Below are 18,821 nucleotides of genomic sequence, written 5' to 3'. Positions count from 1 at the left end.
TGTATTATCGCGCCCAATTTCATTCAAATGGGTTCTGCAATGTGACAGTATGGCTTGTTAGCTTGCTGCAGCAGTATCTGTCCAATTCTTTTTAATGAGAAACACTGACAGACGCTTTGAAGGAGTTTTGCATTGTGTGAAAGAGAAACTTACATACTCTAAACTTCAGCTAATTAACTTAGTTATCACTTTTGTCTCCCTGAGCTTTTTTATTTTTTTTTATTTCAAAAAAACAATCGCATTTTAAAACAGAAAGTTTATAATTGAACATAAATGTTATTCCCCGTTTGAACAGATATTATATTCTACAACAGGATTATTGGTTGGTATCTGGGTCTCTGGGTGCATGATGAAGCTGTCTGTTTCTGCTACCTGCACTGTATTCAGGGAACAGTTCCACATTCTGGAAAAATAAAATACTAGTGAGATCAGAATAAGTTGTATGTTCTTGATATAAACTAAAAGAGATTGGTGAAGGCTAGCTTCACGGTTCAAATTGCAAACAATTGAAGGCCAAAGGACATTACAATTTTCCGTTTGAATGCACTTTGTTTAGCCATTTAGCTAGTTTAGCATAGCATACAGACTGAAAACAAGGGAAAAAAACTGCCTATTTCAGTGCAAAAGTAATACAAATAATAACTTGGTGTACCACCTCTAAAGCTCAGTACTGACATGACATATCAGGGCAGTTACTATACTTGTCTAAATCAAGCAAATAAGTGATTTTGCCATTTGGTTTAACTATTTACTCAAATCAGGGGTGACAAGGTCTATCAACAATTTACAGGGGGTAGGTGGTGAGGACAGTAGGAGGCCATTTGCAAATTTTAAATATGTTATAATATATTAAATGATCCCTGTCATGACAGTTGGCTCTTATAGGCTACCAGTGGGAAACCAGTGGACACAGTTCACCTGTAACTGAGATTGCACCGATGAGCACTGACTCTCCAGGGACTCAAAAAGAAAAATTCCTTTAATATACGTTGCACTTCTAGTAACGTGCAGCCAGAATTATTATTCTTTCCTCTGGGTGTCTAGGCAAATGTGTGTCCTAGTTTTAAAACAAATGCTGTATCAGATCTAATGCTTTTGTACAACAAATAAAGCGGCTGACAGAGATAAAACACAACATTTTGAAAAAGTCACTCATACAAGACATCTTGGAATAGAAACTAGAAAGTATCAAAAGCTAGCTTGATTTGTCGGATTCAAACCCACAAGCTACTTAATTAGGCATACAGATTCTATAAGTCATGGACACCCAGCTCAAGCATGGACATCACTATGGACAAGGAGAACAGTGAAGCAGAAAAGTCAAGCAGCAGAGAACAAGAAAAACCATGCAAAGGGATCTAAACGCCTCCAAGAAAAGCAGCTAAGAATTTCAAGAATCCTATGATGACCTGCAAGTTTTGAGAAGTTCATAAAAGTCATTTGAGTCAAATCCAGCGGAAAGTATTAACTCAAAGTCTCTAGCATAATAGTGTCCAGAGGCAGACATAAGAAATGAAATGCAGGGTACAGAGGGCAGAGAGATCAGGCTGCAAAGGAAGGAAGTTCAGCTGAAGAAACTCCAGAAAGAATTGGCCTCAGGCTCCTCAAAGAACAGAGTGGGCATGTGTTAAATGTTCTAAACCAGCTGAGGGTTTACAGTTCAATAGCTTTAACTATTTAGTGTGGTGGCTGCTGTTGGTAGAGCAGATTAATTACAAGGTTAACAGTTTGAAACAATTGAGCCGTAAAAGAATATGAAAAAGCAGAGACTCTTAAACAACAAAGGATATGAACAAGTCTGTCATTTAGTTTTTTCTTCATTATAAAACATGAGACAGCCGAATCACTACTCTACAAAATGTCAAGGATTACTCAAATTCCAAAACTTATTTTCCATTGTGGAAACTCTCTCCCCGAGAGAGGGAGTAAACTGTGAAGAGTCTATAGAAGCGCATCTGAAAAGAGATTTTGTAAAGAGATGTGCTACCTGGGTGAAAATCTTATTTGATAATGCTGTTCAATTCTTTTTTTCAAAACCATAATAGTATTCTCAATGAGTATGTGGGGAGGACGTTAGCAGCATGCCACTGATACTAGGATCAGCCCATATTCTGCTAGCATAAATTATATGTAAATACTATATCAATATAATACTGCAATGTGACAACGACAACACTAATAAAAGCCTAAAAATGACATTAAAGTTTAAATAAAAACAAACATTTAATATTATAAAAATTCCAAAGTAGTCAATATGTATTAGAAGACTGTTGTACTGGACGTAAATACAAACACCTGACAAATCAAGCTGCTTAACTGCATTGATGCATCAGGTCTAATACAACCAGAGATGTGAAAAAGAGAGCTACAACCATCTGGCAAAATTTCCAGATAGTTGGCAAATGCATATTGTCTCACAGTACATAGCTAAATCGTCATATTGCACAGACCTAAATACAAGTTCTAATTCCACGACTTTACAGTTAATATTCTAGCAAACAGCGGTTTGAGTTAAGCAGCCATCTCAATCATTGAGTCATCCTGTTCACATGTGCAACCTGAACCAAGGGCAGCATAACAAGCAAGTTAACTGTTTGACAAATGTGTTTCCATCAACGGGAGTGACCAAACCTGAGGGGTCCCATCTACGTGTCTGGAAATGTGCTTTACGGTCGCTGTGGTAATGACAAAAAAAAGCAGAAGTACTCTCTTTGCATGTTTGCTCCACTCTGCTGCCCACATGCACTCCACTCTGCCATGACGTTATTCTTTTATAATTTTGTATTATTGTGGAGACTAGAGACACTTGTTGTTACTCTTATTACTCATGAGGATGTTTTCTAGTGATGATTCATATTTCTGTAACGATAAATAATTCAGCCTTGATTCTGTAAGATATATCTTCAAGTTATATTAAAAGAAATACAACATAACATACAGTATGTCATACATACAGTTTAAAAAAATTAATTAATCCAAGTTAGTCAACGTCAATTACGACTGAGCAAACTTCAACCACTGATAAAAGACTGGGTTATATGTTTGAAAGCTCTTGAAAAAGCTAGTAGTAGTTTTATCAGATTCCATCTGGGGATCAGTCAGCCTAATTGGGACAAAATCCTTTCTTAGCCATGCCAATGGCCGAGCCTCAGCACGTTTCATTTTTACATTGCAGAGGGAAATATTGTACTTCTTGCTCTAAATCTATCTGATAGCTTAAGTTACTTACAGATTTAAATTTTACAACAAAACTCAATACATTTTTATAAAATATGATAGGGCACTGTGCTATAGATGAAACTGTCCAACAGTAGGCTATATAAAGTAGTTCTAATCTGATCCACCTTCACCAGCTGTAACATTAAAATGTTGCTTACTTGTTAAACCATCAGTAATAGTATTTCAATATGATGTATTATATAATAATATCACTTTCTGAAAGGCAAAATTACGCCCAGCATGTACTTTTACTTTAATACTTTTCTAAGGGGAAATCTTGAATGTGAGCTTAGTGAGATGTCTTGGTGAGTGAAATACTGTCTATGTTTTGACCATTTACTGTTTACTCTAAAGAAAGGTTAGAAAGTAATTTGACCAGAGGGAGGCAGCTTGACACAGTGCAGTACACATTTTAGATTTCCTCTTTGTTCCTCTTTTCCTATCCTGGACTTCTATTCTTCTCCCTCAGCATGCCTCCCTTCTATTGCTGCAGGGAGTTTTCTTTTTTTCATAAATGCATTTTCACTGATAAATGTGCCCATAAACATCTAGACCTACAAAGAAAGAACTCTCATAATTCAGTTGAAAATAATTTCATAGATAAAGCAGCAGCCGTGTTTGGCTCGGTCTACAGAAGAATGTTTGAATATGGACCAAGTAACATGAAGCAAGAATAAAACAAGATTACTGATAAAACAACAAATTACAAAATCAGAAAATCTAATGCTTCATAGAATTGGATATTGATGGAAACACATGGAAGTAATTTGTATACCTTACTGTTATTTCACATGCTTATAGGAGTTTCAAAACATGTACAGTCACAGTGTTTTCCCTCAATTTGTAGAAGACTTAGGTGCTTTTATTTGGCAGGCGCCATTTCTCAAGAAAATGTTACATTTATAAAAAACAAACATGTAATTTCCCTACACATTTTATAATGTATGGGGATAAGAAGCATTTGTGTTATTATAGGTGCACAAAAGCAGTTGAAGGTTATGTATGATCACATCATGAAATATGATCACATCACCCCGGTCCTAAAATCCCTCCACTGGCTGCCCATTAAACAAAGAATTCAATATAAAATCTGTCTACTTACCCACCAGTGCATTCATGGAACTGCCCCTACCTACCTCAGTGAACTCCTCACCCCACACACCACCTCACGAAACCTCCGCTCCTCCATCTCCACCTATCACCTGCTCCAACCTAGGACTAAACTGTCTACGATGGGAGACAGGGCCTTCCAGGCAGCCGCCCCTCGGCTCTGGAACGCACTCCCAGAGCCCCTGAGGGTCCCACAAACGGTGGAGATTTTTAAAAAGGGCCTAAAGACACTATTATTTCAAAAGGCCTTTTAAATAGTTATTGTTTTAATTTTAGTTTTATGGTGTCTTACTATTGCTTGTAAATTGTTATTGTACTCTGGAAACTGTTTTTAACTCCCTATTAATTGTAGCCCTTTGAGATCTCTTTGTGAAATGTAAAGGGCATTATAAATAAAATGTATTATTATTATTATTATGTCATAGACTGTACGCTCCTTGTCCAGGAGGGGCAGCAGATAGCTAGGATTAACTAATCCACGGTGGTGAGGGTGTAATACACACAATGTCCTCATGATGGCAGCAGGAGAACAGAGAAACATGCAGGTAGGTTACTCCAGCTCTAAAAACAGCATTATCACCTCGCTGACGCTGATTTATGGATTTTTAATTAGTGTTCACTCAGAAAAACGTTGGCCTATTAAACCATCTGAGTCTAGTGAAAACACTGCAAATAGCCAACATCACATATTGTAGTAGTGGACTGAGGGATTTAAACATGTTTACCTACCAACTCTTCTGATATTGGCTAAGATCAAGACCACAGCAGCAAAAAGGAGCAGACTATAGCCGGCCCCCAATAATAAGAATGCATACAAATCTGGAGAAAAAAAAACACGTTGGAAAAAAGATTTGTCATCTGCTACACGTCCAAAGAGACATGCGCTGCATTTGAAAATATCATGCTGAGATTCCTAATCTCAAATCGATATGTTTGATTTTATATTGCTTTTAAATTGGATAGAAACACGATTTACAATCTGCTGATCTCTTGTGCAAAAAATAAAAAACTAATTCAAAGACTGCGGTTTCTCTGATTATTTAATGGGCTACAGTGTCATATTTCTTCAACCATTATTTCAGTTAGTAAAAGGAACAGTGATCAGATGGAAGAAGCTTTGTGAGTCACACCTGTGCTGCTAGGCACCCGAAATTATTCACCCGATTAACAGCCAGTCAAAGAATTACACAACTCTAAAGCCGAATATTTAAACAACTCGTTTTTGAAAATGTGAAGTATAGTCGCCAATTTCAGATATAAAAAGTAAGAATAAAGGGAATGCAGCCTTTTTAGACGATAGAGCGTTTCACCTGATAAAGCGCTGGCCTTTTTCTGTTGCAACTTCATGAAAAGAGGAGAAACCATAACTATTAAAAATAAAATAAAAAATTAAAATCGGATTTAGCGTGCTATTCCGAAATGCGAAGAAAAATAAAACGACCTTAAAAAATGAACAAATATGTTACTTTTTGGGGTTCAGAATTGATGATATGATGTCAAAGGTCGATTATTGAAAATGCGGTTACGTGAAAAAACATCATTAGCAGAAACAAAAAGAGGACAGAGTTAGTCTATTTAACGGAATCAATTGTTTTTAAAGAAGATACTGAAATAAAACCTATCAGGATGCTAAATGGTCTAAACCTTTGAGCCATGCGCAAACAGAAATGTATTATGTTTATTCCATAAAACGTTTGTGTTTATTTGAACTATTACCCATGATGTTGTACCTAAATCAACGTGTTGGTCTCAGAATTACAAGAAGTGTCTTTCTGACGTTTTATTTAATTCAGTATCCCCTGCAGCACATATCCTGTCGACCAGCTCGAGACCAGAAGCCTGTTGATCTCGACCCACTCCGACTCTGTATAGCTTTGTTTGTGTGACTGTGGAACGGCACTCCGCAATCAAATCAGGCTGGGCTTGTTTCTTTTCACTTGATGGGATAACGGAAACCCCAAATTCGATTTTGTTTTTGTTAAATCCAATATCTGTCTTGTCTGTCCATCCATCCATATATTCTTGTCAATTGTTATATCAGCCACAGGAATAATAAGAGGCTCGTCTAGGTCTTTTCTGTCATTTATCATCATCATTAAAATTCACTGGATTATTGGAGGATAATAGCAGAGAGAGCTTATTTTGTGCCCCTTTCCCTTTTCAAAATCATGCATATAAGGCCGAATATCTATTATTCTACTTCTAAAAAAACAAGTCATGCCTGGAGTGGTCACATCAGTTTCCCCATTCACTCAGGAGATTGTTCAGTGTATATTTTTTTAACCCTACTTCCAGACTTTAGTAAAACCTTGTTACTCTTATTTATTTAATTTTTTTATTGTTTTGTATGTTCAATGCAATTATTGTACTGTGTTGCGCTCCCAAGAAGACTAGCTGATAACGGCATTTCTTTATTTCTTTATTATTATTTTGTTATAGAATCCTTTAATAAACATTAACAAATAAACAACACTAAACAAGATTTCACTATATATGACCAGAGTAGCATAACAAGGAGATTTGCATGTTCAAGGTTCATTTAAGATGTTTAGCTGAAGTTTTAATAGGACTGTCCTGACACATGGAGGAACGCTATGTAAATGATCTCAAACATATCTGGCAACAAGGAGTTCTCTGACCCCTGAGAGGGGGGGACAGCATGCTGGTGGTCTTTCTTCATAGACCACTTGTTGACTTCATGCAGTCTTCTGAAGAGCTTCAACTGTCATATCTAATCCAGTTAAATATAGCCTAATAATGTATTTTAACAGCAAATGTATTCTCCTATACACTTCTACATCTTTCACTATTCTTTACATTGAGCTGGGGTCAAAGGCTATTGCTAAGCAAAGGACCATTAGCTATTGCATATCTTTTTACTTTAAAAAAAATAAAATAGGCCTAATTTAAATTGTATTCGAACCTCTAATTTCTTGCAACATTTCTGAAATAACTCTGGTAATTATGAAGCAAGCCTTCAATCTCATGAAGTACCCCCCTTTTCATTTATTATACACCACCATATCTCATTACTCTCCTATTCAAATCAAATCAAAGGACCCCAATTTGAATATTGGCGCGACGTTGGGGTGAAAGGGTGTTAGAGTCCCTGCATGCATTAGACACAACAGCCTACACACTGATCCTTGTGGTGAGGCGAAAGAATTACATCTCATATTTACAGTAATAACAGGTGACGTGTTTGTACATATCCACTGCGCTAACATGTTTGTCGACGTGCGTAAAAGCTGATGATGTGTCGCGACGCACGCCGCCTCTGTGTGCGGTGAAGCGTGCATGGTGTGTGGCTGGCAGCAGTAAAACAATGGAGGGACAGTGGAGGGTGGTAAACTGCTGTCGGAGGCTCTGAGACAGACTGTGACCCACCAGCCAAAATACAGGCTATGATTTACACATGAAATGTGACGTGTTGTTTTACAGTAGATTACCCAGTAATATAAAGTATTTGAAATTAGCTCCATCACAAACATGCTGATTACTAGGCTATAAGAATAACCTAATAATCCACTAAAATGATCCACTATTTTTGGGATTCATTTTTTTGGGTCTCCATCAAGTTCTCAGTAATTCTGCTCTGGTAAGTGGCAGTTCAAGTTTTTTTTAGCCTATTCTACTTTGTAGTTTTTGGTTGTATACTGTATCTTTGTTTCTTTATTCTGTAGCCTGATTTTACTTTTTATATTTTTGAATATTCTGTAGGCTTGCATGTGGAGGGACCCCTTCCACTTTTGCTCTTCTTGAGTTTTTTGGGAAGTTTTCTTTGTCTGAATCGATGGGCGATTTAGATTATAAAGCCCTTTAAGACCAACTTGTGATTTGGGGCTACTAGCCTTACTAAATCTAATTTGACTTAGATGAATAAATTAGCGTTGAAGCTTTGGTTTCTATGCAGCAGTTCAAATATAGTAACTGAACTACAACTCCGATGTATTGAAAAGTAGCAATTAGCCTAGTATAATGTTAACTTTGCACTGTAAAGTATTAAGTATTTTTCCATTGTGAATCATTATGGTTTCACTTTACCACTAATAAACAACCATTAACAGAGTGGTTACATTAAAGGCTAACCAATTCCTTTGTTTATGGTTGATACATAATTTACTGATTCTTAATCAGTTTTATGCCATTAATAACACATGAAGGGGTTACCAGGTTGTGGAAAGAAAACTCCAATAGCCTATAATGTTGTTTTCCTGAACGGTGGTAATAAACGCTTAATATGTTGTTCATAAATGGACCCAAAACCTTTTTTTACTGGCTGGTTTGGCACATGGCCCAATCAGTTAAAGGCATTCACAACCTGGCCCCCCAAAATTTCCTCTTATTAATGGTTGACAACTGATCCAAAAGCCATTGGTCAGGCTACATCTTATAAACATTTTATAACATCTCTTTTTATTGTATGTCTTTGAAGTGTAAATGTAGAAAATTTATTTTTGCAGTGTTGGGAATACAAGAATCTGTGTGTGAAGGCATTTCTACACAACTGATGTGGTCTAGACAGATCAACATGACTGAGGTAACTTTATTAAATGCAAATGATCAGCACTGTCTGCTATGTACACACACAAGACTGAGACCTCATACAATAACGTTTGAGAGGATCCGTCTTTCATTGAGTCAAAAGATTTCTGGTGTGATTATCATGATAATTAGCCAAGCCAAAGCGCCTCTCTAGTCTGTCTCTAGTTTCAGCTGCAGACAGCAAACATCTTAGAGATATGTCAGTTCTGGTGAGAGGCCAAATAGAAAAATACATGACTTTTCACATTTAACTTCTAATTATATGTTCTCTTTTAACAGGGAAGTCTGCACTAGGTTCATAAATAAATCCAAGTACTGGTTTGCAATCAGTTTTAAAAATGTTAGAATATAACAGCAGAATAGACCAAAGTTGTACCATGATGTTCATGATGCTGAGGCAACCCATAAGCAAAATATGATCACTTTAACATTAGACTTACAAAGAGGCTGGAATAGAAACATGGTAATATCTTCACTGGCATGTAAACAACTATGTATAAGTCGGTAGGCCATTGCTTGGATGTGGTATGACAAGGAAAGTCATGCAGATGAAGCGTTTGCACGTACACACGCGCGCGCACACGCACACACACACACACACACACACACACACACACACACACACACACACACACAGAGAAAACCTCTAAAGGAATTAGAATGATGTTTGGTGGATGAATGAATGATGGTGCCACCATGCACTTCTGCATGCGTCTGTTGGGGGGCGTGAGAGACGCTGCCATAGGTCTTTATTATAATTACATTGGCCGTCTTGCATAATATCAAAAATCTCAGAGGGTGGGAACAGTGTTACCTCACTGATTCACAAGGGGGTGGGCCTTGGAACGGCGTATATGATTGAAGACAAATGAGATGTTAAACCATTTGGAGACGTGGAGATGTAGCCGTGTTGGCGGACAGCCCCAACTCCCTCTATTTGGTGAGGGGAGGACAGGGGCTGGGGATGTGGAGGACAACCGTGCGACGAAATGCGCGAAAAGAAACAAGCGGACCCGTTAGATTAGAAAATGGACGGGGCCAGTGGGACGTCACGATGCGCCGTCGCCACAAAGCTCAATACGCTGCTCGTAAACGCGCTCATTTGGCTCCCAGCATGCACGTCCGGAGGGACCGCTGGTTACCATGAGCTCACCCAAGCTCAGTGCAACCCACCCTGCTGCATATGAGGAGGAAACAGTAAGAACCTTGTTATGTATAATGAGTGATTTTGTGCCATATGAGTGTGTTAGTTTTAACAAGATGCTTCAGGACCGGCGCAGGAGATATGGTTTATATGGCGAGCACAGGCGCGTCTAGGCTGCATCACACTGTATCATGAGTCTTACCCTGTTGTGAAATAAGTGAGGATCTAAAGGCCGACCAGATTATTCAGACTGAATGTACATTTTCTTCTAGTGAGCCTTGTTCTGTTCTCAGGGCAGTTTACGGTCTGTCTGAACGGTGCGCAGCAACAGCATTTAAGAAAAAGGCTGAACTGATCTGATGGCAGCAGCGCAGACGTGGTTACACTTGTGGCTGCAGATACTTTTGTTTGGCTCTTGATACTACATTACATGTCCAATGTAGTTTGCTGAAATCTGAGCATAGGTGTGTGAGCAAGTCCGCAATTTCAGCACTGAGTTTAGTGGGTTTTCCTCTGGCTTCTGTCACAGGTGATCTGATCTCCTGTCTCCCACAAGGCCTTTTGATTAGTTCCAGGCATCTTTTTGGGTATTCATGTTAATATTGTACCAATTAATGAGGATCTCAATGTTTCCTCTCTCTCTCTCCCCATCCTTCTGTCCACTAACCTACAATTTGAATAGACCTTTAAGAGATGAGTGCTATATCTCACTAAACGAGGTTTTTTTTTCATCTTCAACTCTAAGTTGTCCCTTGGCAACGTTAGATGTGTGTGATACTAACAATGAATTCTGTTGAATCAGTGATGCTGACCCCGGATCACCCATATGTTCTGTTGTTATTACCATTACATAAGTTCATGTTACACCATTTCTGGAAGTTTAGTTCAAAAACTGTACATATAGTAAACCCTACAAGACATCTATTTTGTTGCAGGTAGTAATATTGCATGCACGGGTGTATAACATCGGCCTGTGGCGGTGTCAGAGTGGCCTCGGGCGGTGCAGCCTTTCACAGCTCAGTGTTGTGTTTGGCCCGTTTGCTGTCAACATATTACGCGCTGAAAAGGCTAAGCAGTGAGGGAAAGCATTTAAAAAAGAAGAAGCAAAAGGTCATTATTTTAGGCTTTATTAACCCAGCAACGTGCGGCTTCCTGCAGCCTGGGATTATACAGCATGCTGCCAGCATAGGAGAGCTCTTACATAAAGCCATCTTAATCTGTATGAGTGGGTTGTAAGACATCCCTCTCATACGTGTGTAGGTTTTATTTCTCTACTTATTAGGCTACATACCATTTTCTATTGTAGGCCGTTGAATATATAGGATTTGTATGGGAGTGTATTCATGATTGCTGCCAAACTGTGGTTGACAACCGGGAAGCCCAATAGATGTGTAGGCCCTATTTACTAAATGTTTGGATTATCTATAATCGAACTAATTTAAAGAGTTTGTAGGGGAATGAAACTGGTTTTACACCTGCAAGGGACTTTTATTTTGCATCATCACTCCATCAGGCCCCGAAACGCATGACAGGCCGGATGGCGCAAAGGCCAAATTAATCGGGTGCTTCCACAAAATGAAGACATGCATCGGGGCTTTATCATGAGCAGCATGCTAACCATGACTCCTGAACTTAACACCGAACAGGTTAATCCAAAATAATGTACGACCCACGTTGATTGACTTCGCCCGTTAAATTCCTGTGAAGCCACGAATAAAACACGGAAATGGAAATGGAGGTTGGAAGACATTTATCAGAGACTGTGTGAGACACAAGTCTATGACATGTCGAAGGGGCCGCTGTCTGCAGCAGCATCTCTAGAGCCTCACTCTGCTGCAGAGTCAGTGAAGCTGCAGGTGCAAAGCAACACGAACCTAGTCTGGGGCTTGCTGTGACCTAGTAGGCAGATTCCCCACGCACTGTACGGTGTTTTCCAAGGATTTTCCACAGAGACAGTGTGTGAGAGAGAGAGAGAGAGAGAGATAGAGAGATGAAATGTTCCCTGTGTTATTCATCCAAAATATAAAGAATGCATGCCTTTCTGGGAGATTTTATTGGACGTTTTTCCTATATCCTCAAGTAATTCTTTCTTCCCCTCCCCCCAGAAACTTTTGAAAGCACCATCAGAAGTGAAGATGAGGGCTTCCCCCAACTTCCAGGTAACTATGAGTGATCTCACTTTTTATTTGACAATGGATTCATGGATGATACTGCATGTGCAACCCTCCAAACAAAAACCCCAAATTAGGAAACTACATCGTAGCCTAGCCTACGTCACACACACACACACACACACACACCTAATTGATTAGTCCTACTCCTGGACATCATTTTAAAATCCTTTCGGGATCCTTTTGTGGAGGCGACTGTTCCGCTCAGATTTTGCAGCATTTACAGCAAACTTTTATGGCCCTGGGAATCTATTAAAGTAGAACATATTTCACTGAATAACTGACAAGATACCGTGAATGAAACCTGTAAAGTAGCTAATTGCCATTTTCCTTAAACGGGGACTTGAGAGTCAGCGGTATACCAAGTCACTTTGGACGTAATAATGTGTTTTCCCCCATCTTCGTCTATCATTATTAATGTATTAAAGTATGCTATATATGTTTTAAATAGTTACTCTAAAAGGTGTCACCGTTAAAGAGAAGAATCTGATGTATTGGTCTCTGCAATGCCTGTATCTAGGAAATGAATCAGATACCATTAAAATAATATTAATTTACAGTAGGCTATTTTGTCTCATTTGAGCTGTTAATTCATAGTCAGCAGTGCTCGATATTTAGGCTATTGTTTGCTTTAGTTCACGAACGCGAAGAGCTAAAATAAGCATCTGTCAATGATCTGAATAACACGAAAAATAATGTTGCAATAATAGTGTTCGTTGTATGATATTTAGCGTATGTTATAGGCACAGCAAAATGCACCTGCGTCATTATATAAAACGATTATTACGTGACAGTTATTCGGTTCATTGCAGCAGATCTTCCTACTCAAAACTAATGCCATTCACAAGTGTAATTTTAGCGTTTAAAAAACTTAAAAACACTCATAGGATTGTTCGGGACAAATAAAAAAAACAGAGAATTCAATTCAACTTTATTTATATACTACCTGTAAGGTGATAAAGCAGCTTAACAGACACACGCACATGGGCAGGGAAAGAAGGAATGTAATCACAAATGTTACAAGCGTTAAAACTAGGCTCACTTGGAACTGGTAGTAGAATAATTAATAAAGGAGAATACGCTGTCTGTATGGCAGTTCAAGTCCTCAGCGTTGAAGTCGTGAGCTCGTGTTAAAATGAGTGTGTGTCACGGCCTGCAGACGTAAAACAGCAAAGTGATCTCTAATGGATTTTTTATTTTTGTTATTGGCATGAATCCAAAGCCGGCTAAGTATAATCTCTCTCTGACCCCTTTCAGAAAGCAGTTGTACAAAATAAAATGTTAAGCATGAAACTATGTGTTGGCTAAATATCTTTATCTGCGTTTTTAGAGACTTTCTGTGTTTTTTTGATTTGTAGATGGAAGCAGTGGCCTATTTTCATGATACTGTTAGAAAGACCACCCTCTCGTGTGTGTGTGTGTGTGTGTGTGTGTGTATGTGTGTGTGTGTGTGTGTCTGTGTGTGTGTGTTAATTAGGCATCACACTTCGCTGCATTAATTGAAAGCCAGCGATGCTAGTGACGTCACTCCCCTCTCGCCAAAAGCTATCTTTAAAAAAGAAGCCATTTATGGGGAAATGTATAATAGGCCTAATATAAATAACATTTTGGTGACACTCAAACACACTATGCATTTGCCTATAGGGATGTTAATGTTTGACATTTTCAGATAATTATGTATTATGGAAATTATGCACAAATAAAAAATGGCTACATGACCTACTTAACTCCAAATAAAGGATCTTACTTAAATTATACTTTAAATAAACATGTATCAAATATACATGCCTAATAAAGGCTATAAAAACATTACTTCGTGATGTCATATAAATAATTGAAACTTAACATATACACAATAATTCCCATAAATATATTGATTTATTTACAATTTCTAATCTTATCAGGTTTTTGCCGGTAGTATATTGTGTATATATATATATATATAGGATGTTATGTTAATACATTTTTATAGCCTACCTTTATAAAGTAATTGAGTATTAACTGCTCCTAAAATGAGTTCATGTGTCCAATTTTTAAGGGAATTCCCCTTCCTCTTCATTCAGGCATATTGTAATATTTTTTTATAGGACTATTTGTGTAAATTATTCCCAGCAATGCTATTTCATTCCGAGATTCTGATGCTCCTTATAAATATCTTTACTGTTGTTGTCTTTAGTTCACTGGATAGTCGGCTTTAATGCGCCGTTTTGAATTCCTATAAGAGCCCATTCACATTTCAGTGATATAAAAGACACTTAATAGCTTGGAAAATGTGTTTTCTCAGCAGTATCCCTTGTGAATCTTTAGTCATGCTTGTTTTTCATCTCATTTCACTGAGGCGTTTTTAACACCATGTGATAAATCATCTGCATTAACGCTTCAGATTTATGACTATTATTGTCATTATTTCCACCTCTGGAATATGTGCAAAACATAATAAAGTAGCTTTGATTTGGTGAATTACCCCTTTAAGCATTTTTCCCTTTCATTGTTTGTCTTTACAGGTGTTTAGGAGGTTGTGTGTGTGTGGTGTGTGTGTGTGTGTGTGTGTTGCTGGCGGAGAGCTGTGTTTGCAGGCCCGAGGGGTTGTCTGTTATCTTTGGTTATCTAGCTGTATGAGTGACGTACATTCTTCATAAAGCTACATAACCGAAAGTAACAAGAATCCCATTACACGCCTGCACAGTGGAAGACATCTAAGTTAAAACACACACACAAATAGAACAGGGAATGGGCTCAGACGATGGACTACAGTACAGGACAATGACATGAAGGTATGATGCTGTGTTACATAAGGGCCGATTTCAATAAAGGGAGGGGAGGGGGTGCAGGGTCTCTCATAGAGGATCTTAAGTTGCAGCAGGAAACACAAATAATCTATATTTGAACTGTAATTACAGAAAACGTTTCAGTTATTACAATATAAATCCGGTTGTTTTACATACAAACCCCAGAATTACTGCAGTGGTGGTGTATAGCTCTTGCTGCTGTGTGACAAGATAGTAGTGTGAATGTTTCCTCATGCCGGCTCATTTCAAACCACTGGTAATAGAAAAGATCAAGGTTTTCTTTGTCCTTCTCCAATATGTAACAAAATTAACACTGAAATGCAAAATTATCAAATGAGCTAATTCTAAATATGTGCACCTACAACCATTGAAAGGTAAATTGCAAAAAAAGGGCAAAACTAAGGTATTTCTTACATCCAAGATATAGTTTTATCTCCTCGAAAAATGAATCCTAGTGGCTAAGTAGTCTAGTGACCTTTACTTATATAGCCTATATTTGAACTTCCCTTGTTTCCATGAATTACATCCCATTAAATTAATAATTTCCTATTCCAAACATCTCACGAGAAAATGCATCAAATTAACAAAGTACATTATGAGAATCTCTTTCACTATTATTTGTTATTTGTTAACTATTTATCTGTTAAAGAACTGTAGGGCCAAATGCAAGCTATGCTGACTTTTACTCAAACCTAAACTGCAGACATGCATACACTCAAGCACTTTAATTTCAAGTTCATTCTCAAGTTTTTAATCTTATTGGCTGTACCAGATTAGACCAAACTGTGTAGCCTAATTAGATATCAGATAGCGTCTTATACGAAAAGCATAAACCTGACTGTGATTGACAAACATTTCTGCCACTTTTTTATTCTACTTGCTAGTACTACAGTACTTTACAATGTGCCTCAGAGATTTATGGCCTTCACATAGTTGTATCCCATCTATTTTTTAAGGCCTCCTCCATTGATACAATCAAATCAAATTAGGTTTGCTGTGAGGAAACCTGATTGGTTTGGTATATTTTTTCCTGATAAATTTATTTTCACTACAGTTACATATTAGTGAAGAATTAAGCAATTAGCTTGCATGAGCTACAGTTATTTCAAGTTGAAAAAGAAGAGAAATCACTGATTATTATTATTTTTTCAGATCCACACACACATGCACGGACAAACGCACACACACACACGCACACCACCCTTTGTTTGCAAGTATTTGGTCTCAGTCTGTTTCTAATTAGCCTTTATTTTCTCTTTGTATCAATGCCTGTTACTTGGCTAAATTTTGGTTTTAGCACATATGTCTTGCCTGAATCTTTTTTTTTCAGGAGGGAAATATGTTTGTTGTTGCTGTACTAGTTAGATGAAGTGTGAACTACATATGGTTGACATGATGTAGCTGTAACCTTATCAGCTCCTTTTTACACAGAGCAAAGATGCACAACTACAGTACCTCCGCTATATTTGGTGAGCTTCAGGGTAATCCATAAAAGGGCAATGATTTGCATGCAGCTCTTGTGCGGTTTTAGAGAGCATGTTCTATAAAGCAGTGGTGAGGAGAAAGGTGAAACAAAACAAAGAACACCTCGAGAGGCAATTAGCGGCACTTTACCATCATTTGGAGCATCTCCCTTCTGGTCAATGCTCTTCTGCATCTGATTTTCTGCTTTTCCTTCTAAATGAACTCAATGAGCTTTGTCTCACAAACAAAACAAAAAAAACAGTTAACAGTATGACATCTGTTACTGCTCCCTGCTATTGGAGCAGTGAGGAAAGATGGTGTGTGTGCATCTTCTACCATCTCTAGTATAACTTTGTTAAGCATAAATACTATAGGAACTAAAGATCTAAAAAAAAAATAGGCTACAAACTCCATCAACACAACAAAGCACAAAGTTTATCCATCTGGGAAAGTCCAATCAGTGAAAATAAGGCTGTAAGAATTTTATCATATATTGAACTGTTCTCAAAACTTCTCTGCATCCAGGTCATTCATCTTTTATAAATTGCTATTGTCTGCATCTTAATGTGTAATATTTTAGGTTTATCCAGCTTTTTCTATCTTCAAACCTTATATTATAAGCTTAACTATAAGTTAGGCTATTTTACCACTTTTTGAACCTTAAGTTACACTGTACTTTCCCCACGCACACATCCCAACATGCTTCTTCTTTCTTTTATATGGTCGTCCCCCCCTTCATTTAATTTTATTCTTTTCTTTTTTTTCCCAGCTTGGATTCTCAGATGGTTGGTTCTGATTTGTATGCATTTGCATAATGAACGTCATTTGCATGCTCAGGGGCAGACCATGCCATGAGAACGGCTGTGCTGGTTGTTTGTGTGTGTGTGTGTGTGTGTGTGTGTGTGTGTGTTCATGCATGGGCACGTGTGTTTGTATGTGTGCGCCGTATATTAAGAACATGTTTTTTACACAAACAGACCATCACAGGCTGTTGTTTGTTTCGTGCCCACACTGTATACATACTTTGTTCTTCCTCTCTGACATGTGCGTGTGTCTGTGTGTGTGTGTGTGTGTCCATGAGTGGGAGAATTCCCCCTCTATCTGTGCTGCATGTAGGGCACCAATCTAACCATCATGTTTCTTACTTTCTCCCCGCCTCTCTCTTCCTTCTGTCTTGGTATCCGTTCAGCGATGTACCGATTAGAAGAAGGAAAATAAGAGACTCCCTCCTCAATCCCATAATTCTTAGCTTCTCCGACCCCTCCCTTGCCAGTTTGTCTTCTTCTCCCACACGGCAAGTCACAGTCCTGCCACCATCTTAGGAGTTAAGACTGGCACAAAATGGCAGCTGAAAAAGGAGAATGTGGATAGCTAGCGCTGCACCTTCCCCCACTTCATGTTGGCCCCGATCCTTTCCATGCCATTGGTTGCCTCAAGACAGTGTTAATTACTGCCAGTGTGTTAATTGCAGAGATCCCCCCAAGAGACATACGGGAAGGGATGAGCTAGGAGGAAACCGCAGAGCCAGTCGCTTTTTAGTGTCGGCAAGCTGGCATTTATAAGGGCAGCTGCGGTTCCTGCGTTTCTTTCGTTGTGACCGTCCTTACGCTGCAGACGCTGACGATCAACCATTTTGTGGATTTCCAAGACGCTCTGAAAACTCTTTCGACTGCTTGGCTTCTTGGACATTAATTTAATTATTCTTACAGTTATAATTTAGCTGTCCTTGCATTACTTCTGCGTGTGGAGCATTTACACAACATTAACGTTGCAGGCCTGTGCAAAGCTTTGTTAGATGATGTGGAAGAAGAAAAAAAACACACCTACATCTTCCCTGACATCCACAAGGAGCTGTAATTAGCGACTTAGTGGTCTCCATAAATCTCTGCTTGTTATCACACTTTGTTTTCGAACATGTGCAATGGACTTCCTATTTGGCCTGTAGAAGAAAATTTGTTGGCACAGGGATTATCATTAACATGAACTCATTTCTGAATTTCTTCAATTTGAGATTTGACTTTAAATAGATAAATAGTCTTAGTTATGATATTTGTATATAACAGCAGGAGTTTAGCCAACTTTGAGCAGGAAATAAGAAGTGAGTAGGATCTCCTTCAATGTGGTACCTGACCAGTGAACCTGCAACTCACACCACGTCCGCCAGAAACAGGGGAAAGACCTGTGACTTCAGGGAGGAAAAAGTGTAGTAAGTGAATGACTGAGAAAGAGTGGAAGGGGGGGCAGACAGATGAGAATTGGGAGGCTGCGACAGTGAGATCTCAATAGTGAGAGGCCTTCTTTGTGTTTCTGTGTGAGGTTTGTCTTGGGGGGGTGCAGGGGGTGCTAAAAAGGGAGGGGAAGAGAAGAGGGTGGGGATCC

The sequence above is a fragment of the Etheostoma cragini genome, chromosome 14 (genome assembly GCF_013103735.1).
Source record: "Etheostoma cragini isolate CJK2018 chromosome 14, CSU_Ecrag_1.0, whole genome shotgun sequence".
In the NCBI taxonomy this organism is placed as follows: domain Eukaryota; kingdom Metazoa; phylum Chordata; class Actinopteri; order Perciformes; family Percidae; genus Etheostoma; species Etheostoma cragini.
This window is presented reverse-complemented; position numbering follows the sequence as displayed.